General features: G+C 42.0%; 1 pseudogene; it reads left to right on the top strand.

Moving 5' to 3' along the window:
• The first annotated feature begins 2,622 nt into the window (after positions 1-2,622).
• LOC133973891 (cilium assembly protein DZIP1-like) lies at positions 2,623-8,177 on the top strand (annotated as a pseudogene).
• The last annotated feature ends 283 nt before the right edge of the window (positions 8,178-8,460 follow it).

Below are 8,460 nucleotides of genomic sequence, written 5' to 3'. Positions count from 1 at the left end.
TTCTGAGGACCCTACACTACATTAGACTCCGCAATGAAAATGGAAAGTGTCTGTCAAATAGAGTGCAGGCTTATGGCTGCTTCCTGTAGGCTGAAACCACCAGTGTAAACTCAGTTTGTATCTAAAATCTGCAACAATACCAGTAGAAAATATGTGGTTGTTCTGTTTTGTCCAGCACTAAGACTCAGTGCAACACTGACAGTGACTCTAGTTCCACAACTGAGTCACATTAAGAGTTACACTGTTCCTCTTTAAGGTTTCTGAAAACCCATCTTGATGGAAATTTCACCTCATTAACTAATATTTATCTGAATATGTCATCGACAGCACCAAAACCGTGATGTTAAACCTGATGAGGTATGAATACCACATTTCAAGTTACATTTCCCGGGCCCTCAATTAACCAGATAAATAAACAGAAATATAACCTTGCTTTAAATCTGCTGTGGTTGGATTGATCACATTGATCCAGAGTCTTCGGATCAAAACCAGGGGGAACACACCAACATCTCGGCTGTAGCAAACAACAAGGTTATTTTTTTTTTATTCTGAATAACGGTGGCAAGAAAAAGTTAGCAGACATGTATTTATGTGTAAATTTGTCAAAAAAACAAGATATTTTAAGAAAGCATGGCTTTTTTTGGACCTTCCTCCCTTTCTGAGCACCTTTAATTGTTATGGTCATGGTTAGAATTAGGTTTTAGTTGGGATAATGAGATAAGGTGTTTTTAATGTTTTAGTTAAGCACCCAACACCTCATTTCTCCTCTGTGTCTTTTCTGTCCCCAGTTTCTCTTTCTCCCTGTCCTTAGACCATAAAGGCCAAACCAAAATGGTCTGTTCTACAGAGGATTTCTGTGATCAGCGTCAATAGGTCGTCCCACCCTTGGCTGCCTCACACCTTTTACAACCACCACACCCAACCACCCGCTCACCTTAGACAACCTTTGTGTCCCACCTCATGCTTTCGACTTTTTCTCTTTAGTAGTGACATGTTTTCATGACCTTTTCTGCTTTATTTCACTCTTGGTCTGACTCTGCCTAAATGTGATTCACCTGTGTCCAATTGTCTTTCCTTCACCTTGTCGCAGGTGGTCTTGTTCCTCTGATGTCTGCTCCAGATCCTACAGTGGTTTTCTGTGTATTTATTATTTTACTTTTTAGTTTTGATCCTTTTACCTCATGTTTTTGCATCGCCTGTGAATCCAGCATTTGAGTCCTGAATTTCCCCCCTCAAGTTGTAATAAAATAACTTTAACTGCTTATTGTGTCCTTGACTGTGTTCTGCTCCTTGGGTCCAAAATTGAAGTTGACTCGACATATAGAGAATAAATGATGTCAATGTGTCCCCACAAAGATGGTGGTAAAGGTGTGTGTGAGTGTGCAGGCTGGCAGCGAATGGCACAGAAGATGTGCATTGCCATGGCAACAAATGGACAGTTCACCCCGGGCAGCTCCCCTGTCCTCGGAGGGTTACGTGATTTCATTCAACTATATCGGCAGAGCCACCTCCAAACGTCCCATTTACTTGGCACATCCAGGACACGTGTGATGCACGACTGAGGTCAGCTCACACTGTCAAAGTATATTCCAAAAAATTTAATGAGTTTCTCCTGTCTTGCATTCTTTGATGAAATGTGTGCATGTTGTCAAAAGTGAACTCTTTAATATTTTCACAATAGCAATAAATGCAATAACTTTGTCTAATGTGAAAGGTGTCTTACGAGACTTACGCTTATTGTTTTGGCTTTGTTTGCTCATGACCTCATTTCCTGCAACAAAACCAGACAGTGATCGAAACCCCAAACTAAACTGAACTCTTAAGAACTGTGTGTCTATAAGTGCTTTCTGATCTGATGGTCTTCTGGAACCTTTGCTTCAACTTTTGTAATACAGAAAAACACAAACTAAAGGTATGAATGGGTTTAATGATTATTAACAAAGTACCTGCCTAAAAGAATGGATCCATTTGCACTTACAAGTTATTAGGGCCTGAGCACTGACAGTGGGAGGCCCTATTGAAATTGTATTGATTATTATTATTCAGGCAAATTAATTGACTTTTTGAAGTCTTTAACATGCTCAACTTACCAAAATTGGCAGAAAGTTACGAAGTGGTGAAAATTTACGTATTCTGGAGGAATTTTCAATGGGCATCACAAAATCTCTCAATATTGCCCCCCCCCCCCACCCACCCCGAGACACCCGGAATGTGTTCACATCGACCGATCTTCATAAAAATCAACACACAGGTGTATCATGACCAGACAAACAAAAAAGTCTCCAGGTGCAATTGGAAAAACGCAACAGAAAGCCTGCTATTTTGCATTTAGTGGCCATATTACACATTTTTACTTTAAAATTACACCAGAGCTTTCATCAGATCAACTTCAAACTGAGATGAGTGTCATCACAACAAGATGGACAAAAGTTACAGCACACAAAAAGTGACAGCACAAACGTTAAAGCATTCCAAATATATTGATTCAAGAAGAGTTTTGGGTTAGTTTCTTATTTGCCTCTTTGCGAGTTTTTCTATGTTAAATGTCAAGACACAAACGTTTACTAAATTGCACTAAACAACAACCATTCCACAACGTTAATCTCATTTATTATTGTTACCATGACAAAAAATGGTCTGGTAAGCCTGCCTCTTGTATAGTCCAGCAGTTCATATTACTGGTGCCATCTCTTCTTGTTCCCAGGGTTGAGGGAAGTGACCTCATAGAACCATATTGCAGTTCCATGAAGTTATATTGGGACGTGCCCCCCCAGGGATGGTTCTCAGAGGCTCCTTTGATGACTTGGAAGATGAGTCTTCTATGTCATCAGAGGCTCCTTTGATGAAATAGATGACATGTTATCGTCTCTCTCTTTGTTGCAGCCATTTCACAACGGCATCTAGTACCCCTACAGAAGTGACCAAAGAGAGCCACTCATCAGCAGGGATCTAATCCATCGTGAACTACCCGCTCAGCCTCTACCCGCAGCAGCGATGACTTCTCCCAGTGGTACCTCCACTGTCCCCCCCTTCAAATTCCGCCATCGAGGGGAGATGGTGGACTGGTGGCAGATCGAAAAGGTGGACATTAATCTGGTAAAAAGCCAGCTTGATATAGAAACACTCCAGGAGCACATCATGGAAGTGACCTTCTGCAGACTGGATGGGGAGCGGTGCCAGGAGTGCAGGAGCCCCGTGGACCCGGGTCTCCTCAAGGTCCTGCAGCTGGCGCAGCTCTCAGTGGAGTGGCTGCTCCACTGCCAGGAGGTCCTGCAGTCCCAGCTGCTCCTCTGTAGCCATAAGGTAAGCTGCTAGGAGCGCTACTAGCTCAGTTAACAGAGGTGGCTCAATAACGGATCTACACTGACCTGTTTCCTCAGTAATGGGAGTTGCGTTATACAATGTAATCAATAACGTTTTCTCCTTCTTTCTTTCTTTTAGTGTCGAATTTGTAAGAAGGGGTTCTACACGCCAGAATTCCTCCACAGCCACATGGAACGCCGTCATCCTGAGGACCACGAGAGCCGTAAGTCCACCAGACACAAAGAGAGAGAGAGAGAGGAACATAAGTAAAGTCAGATACACGTAACGTTGCGTCTTCTACCTCAACATGAGGAGGTAGAAACCGGAGACCTTGGCTTTCTGCTTCTAACAGACTGAATGTTGTAGCTGTTGTGGTTTTTGTTTTGGATTGATTTGAGCACCATCATGTAAACAACAGTCCCTTATGGGCAGGTGAGGGAAATTCTCTTGGTGCCCCCACCTGTTGTTGCTACGTTTTCCACTGCATGTAGCGTAATGATGTGATCATTAGTGTAATGAGGTAAAAGACGTCTTTGCTTTCTGGTGAAACAGTAATGAAAGTTTGAGCTGTTAAAGTTCTTATTTAAAATGGATTTAATCCGGATCAAGCAAGCAACGATCTCTCGTGGCCACTGAGGTGCGACCCGCGGGACGCCAGTTTGAAAAACGGTTCAGAACAGAGTCTTGTCTTTCACCTGTAGATGAGCTTTTAATTAATGCAAGTGATATGACTCTTATTCTTTCCTCCAGAGCTGCAGTCGGATCGTGACAGGAATTCACACATCGCTATTCTCGAGACGGAGATCCGCGGCTTGAGGGAGCGTAACGTTCAGCTGCAGCAGAACCTGGAGATCAAAACAGCTCAGGTAAGAAAAGTAGAACATCGGAGAACCTTGCACGAACAGATTTGTTGTCACGTGGTAGAAACGAGCGATTAAGGAAAACTTGATGCACTCATTAACTTTCTCTGATTTTAAATTTTCAAGCACAATTCATGTGAACGCTGTCTGCTGTTATTCAAATTAACTGAATTATGTTGCATATCAGTTGAAGCTGCTTGTCGACTCCTGGCAGAAAAAGTACTGAGATAGTTACCAACTGATTTGAAGTCAGGTTGATCAGATTTTGAAAACTTATTTGGGGAAATAGTTCTCTCTGTAATCTTGTTGAAGCTTCCATTCTGATAACAGGCACTTCTGATTTCACCGTTTTTTTGTGTTATTCCAGGAGAAGCGACTTGAGAGCGAGCTAGACCATTTCAAAGCTGAGGTGATAGCTCGCTTTGAGCGAGTTCAAGCCAAGTCTGCTCGCTCCCAGGAACAACTCCTCCTGAAGCTGGAGCAGCAGCTGAAGAAGCAGGTCAGTGGCGCAGGGAGCTGATATTTTACAACCGAGAAATGAGTGAAATTATGTGATAACACAAAATGCTTAAAATATTTCTCTCCAGGATGAATCGTGGAAATCAATCCTGCACCAGACCAAGGAACACCATGAGTGTGAAATGAATAAGGTGAGTTTCTGTCAGAGTTGGCACATGTGAAATATTAAACAAGCAAACTGATCATGTCTGACATGTATTTCATGTTGTGCAAAGTGTAATGTTTCATGTTGTGTGAGCGCGTAAAGAAAAGCTCTTGTTTTGTAGAGACTGTCATAAACAATCAGTCCTGATATGGATTTTTTTGATCCGCCCAATTATTAAATTCAGCTCTAATAAAAATACATAAAGACATTAAGAATGAATTCTGCTGAGATGTAAACAGCCAAGTCTCTTGCTGTCAGTGCAACCTTTTTAGAGAATTTCATCAAACGCTCTCGTTTAATTTTAAGGAAAATCTCAAAGATTGTTTATCTTTTTCATGCATGATCATGAGTTATAACTTGTGATGATTTGTTTCACTTGCAGATAATAAATATTCCTTCCAACAAACCATACAAAGAAGTGGAAGAACCAGGTATGGATCCATCTCACATGTCTTCTTCAGAACAGAAACTGCTCATATGATCCTAATTCATCTCATTGTGTTTTCCAGTGGTGGTCAGCGCACCAGCACCAGAGCCAGAACCCAAGAGGGTTGTTCTTGGTGAGTAAATCCTAAAACTAAAATGAGAAAATTAAAACATGGTCACTCCCAGACAGGCTGATTTAATGCAGTTTAAAAGCTGTACTGCTACCACTTCTTCCCTGACCCCTCTCTGTTAACACCTGTTTTATCTGCCCCCCCACACACACACACACACACACACACACTTTAGAATTTACTGTATGATGCAACAAGTTTTATTGTCAACACAAGACTGACCGAGTGAGGTTTCTTTTACAGACTCGAGCAGCGCGTCTGAGCCTGCACAGAGGCCGAGCATTATGGCCAATGGTCTGCAGTTGAACCCCAGCACCAAGAGGGAGATCCGACAAGGGCTCGAGCAGGCCGCCTTAAAGAGCCTGGAGGACCTGGGGGTCAAGCCTGTATGTTCTCACTATTAACGCCTCCTCTCTCCACTCAGTTTGTTTTCGTGTCCACGCTTCTGTTTCATATACGGACTACACCCTATGAGTAAGAGGATAAAGTCACAATATAGGGGAACAAAATAGTTATTTAAAGAGAAGGAGTAGCCTCTTTTCCTCACTTCCGGTTGACTTGCATACGGACACAGGGCTGCGTGGAAATGATCTATGAAAAGACATATAATCTATGAAGAAATTCTTTCTCTAGACCTTCACCCTTCTTCTTCTTCTTCTCAGGATCAAAGTGGTGTGAAGAGAAAGGAGCTCACTTTATTCATGGCCAAAGTACATTCAGTGAAAGACCAAGCTGAAAAGGAGGTGATTGGTTACTGGCGCTGTCGGGGGGAGCTCGACCGCAGCTTGGAAGAGAAGATGAATGCGAGAATGATGACAGAAGCTCCTCCAGTGACTCCGGCTCCATCTGGACAAGCGGTTCAAGGTGCTTCCTCAGACTCCGTCATCAGAAATCCTCTTTTAATTCTTATTCTGCTAACAGAACAATTTAAACCACACCACACTGGACTTTCTATCTACATCTTATGTGACTGATTGGAAATTAAACATTAGTTTCATTTTGATTAAGTGTAATTGGTTTTGACTGTGTATATCCAACACGGTCAGTCTAATCTGTAAAAGCTTGTTTGCCTTCACATAATTTGATGAAGGCTCTGAAACACCGTCAGTGTCTCTGGTGTCTGGACCGGAAGGCAGACAATCTAAGACTCCCAAGCCAGCGCCGAGGGCCAAGAGAACCACTCCACGGAAGACACCTACGCCCAACAGCAAGGCTGCTCCGAGGACCTGCAAACTCATGTAAAAATACAAAACACACTGTGTTATTTAGAGATTTTCTAGTCCCCTCGACCACCATCACTCATACATCCCAATCTCATGGCAATCTGGGCTTCAGTGTCCTGCCTGAGAAGGAATTTAACCACTGGATAAATCAATTCTAGTAGGTTTGAGGAACACTTATAAACAAACTACTTCTCCCATCATGCATTTCACCTTTCCTGCAAGTAGTTCAGTTTATTCTAATGTACGTACACAATCAGTCACATGTCTTGAAAACGATTACATCAAAAGTGTTTAAAATGGAATGATGATGGTTTTAAAACACAACGTTTCTATTGAAATGCAGGACACCAGGGATCAGGATGGCCAAGTGGATAAGGCAAACTACAAGGAAGGTTCGTGCTTAGTTTCCTGAACTACAAACTCACACCATACGAGAAAAGATCTGATTCTCTTCATCCATCAAACTTTTACATTACATTACATGTCATTTAGCTGACGCTTTTATCAAAAGCGACTTACATTTTTTTTAGAACACTCATCATTTTATGAGGGGCCATCTAGGGGTTCAGTATCTTGCCAAGGACACTTAGGCATGCAGATGGGATAGAGTGGGATTCGAATCGGCAACCTTCTTGTTGCCACGCTCTCTCCCATCTTAACATGGAGCTCATGTCACACTTACTGCAGGTGAACTCAAACTTCATTTGATAACAGTTAAAAAGTTTGTTGAGTCAATGAGTTATTTTAAAAGTCTCAAATGTCATTTTAAATTTAAAAACGTTTAAATGAAACATTTTAAATTTAAAAACGTTTAAATGAAACATTTTAAATCAGGTTAGGTCTTGAATATGATGCAGTCACCTCTTGTGTCAATATGATGCCCTCTGTTTGTTTTTAGATCAGAAAATCACTGTCCGGGCCAAAGAGGTGGAGCAGAAGTCCACAGACTTCTGAAATGCAGACTCCTGCTCCAGCTCAAGCTGCTAAGACAGCAATCGCCTTGAGGAGCAGTGTGTCCTCCCTGGGACTCGTGCGACTCCGAGGAAACAAGCAGTGAATTCAGTCGACACTCCAGCCGCTGGACAAACAAGATATTTATTGAATACGTACAATATTAAATGAAGAAATAAGTTGATCTCAAAGGTTCTGGTTGAGAAAGCCATGCACTGCTGCATCAGGACGTCTCTCTTGAGAGCCTCTGTGAGAGCCTCTGTGAGCTCCTCCAGCTCATCCAGCAGGACCTGGAGGTGGTCACGTCCAGGGAGTAGATGGACTCCTACTATAACCAGCTGGAGTTCATCGCAGAGGAAGGAAAGTGGGCACCAAGGCTCTCCCTTGTGTTGAAGGACACAGTGGACGCAAGGAAGAGAGCAGGCTCCACCCCCCACTAAGTTTTTAATGAAAACTCATGTTGGAAATACAACTTATACACTTATACAATTTATAATGATATTTGTAAATGGACAGAAACCCCCCCAGTGCAACCCCTGCTCCTACTCTGTATAATGTACACTGGGTGACATCATGCCCTGAGAAATGTCTTTACTCTGTTTGGGGTTTGTACTATGTTGTCGACTAATGAATAAAATGTTTTAAATTTAATTTGGGTGTTTTTATGTCTTGCATGTACCCGCCCTCACATTTCAATTAAAGCACATGTGGGAAATACAACTTATACATTTCCCCTTTTCCCAATTATCAATGAAAAGCACTGGACAATTTCTGACAACATTTGACAAAAGTACTTATCCTGAACTGAACATCAAATCTAAATAATAATTCAGTAAAAAACATATTTGATCTCATATTGTATCTCCTTACAGCTGGTTGTGTGAGACTAGTTTCACTTCAAG

The sequence above is a fragment of the Platichthys flesus genome, chromosome 18 (genome assembly GCF_949316205.1).
Source record: "Platichthys flesus chromosome 18, fPlaFle2.1, whole genome shotgun sequence".
Lineage (NCBI taxonomy): Eukaryota > Metazoa > Chordata > Actinopteri > Pleuronectiformes > Pleuronectidae > Platichthys > Platichthys flesus.
The sequence above is the reverse complement of the archived record's forward strand: the minus strand, read 5'-3'. Positions and strand labels throughout refer to the sequence as shown.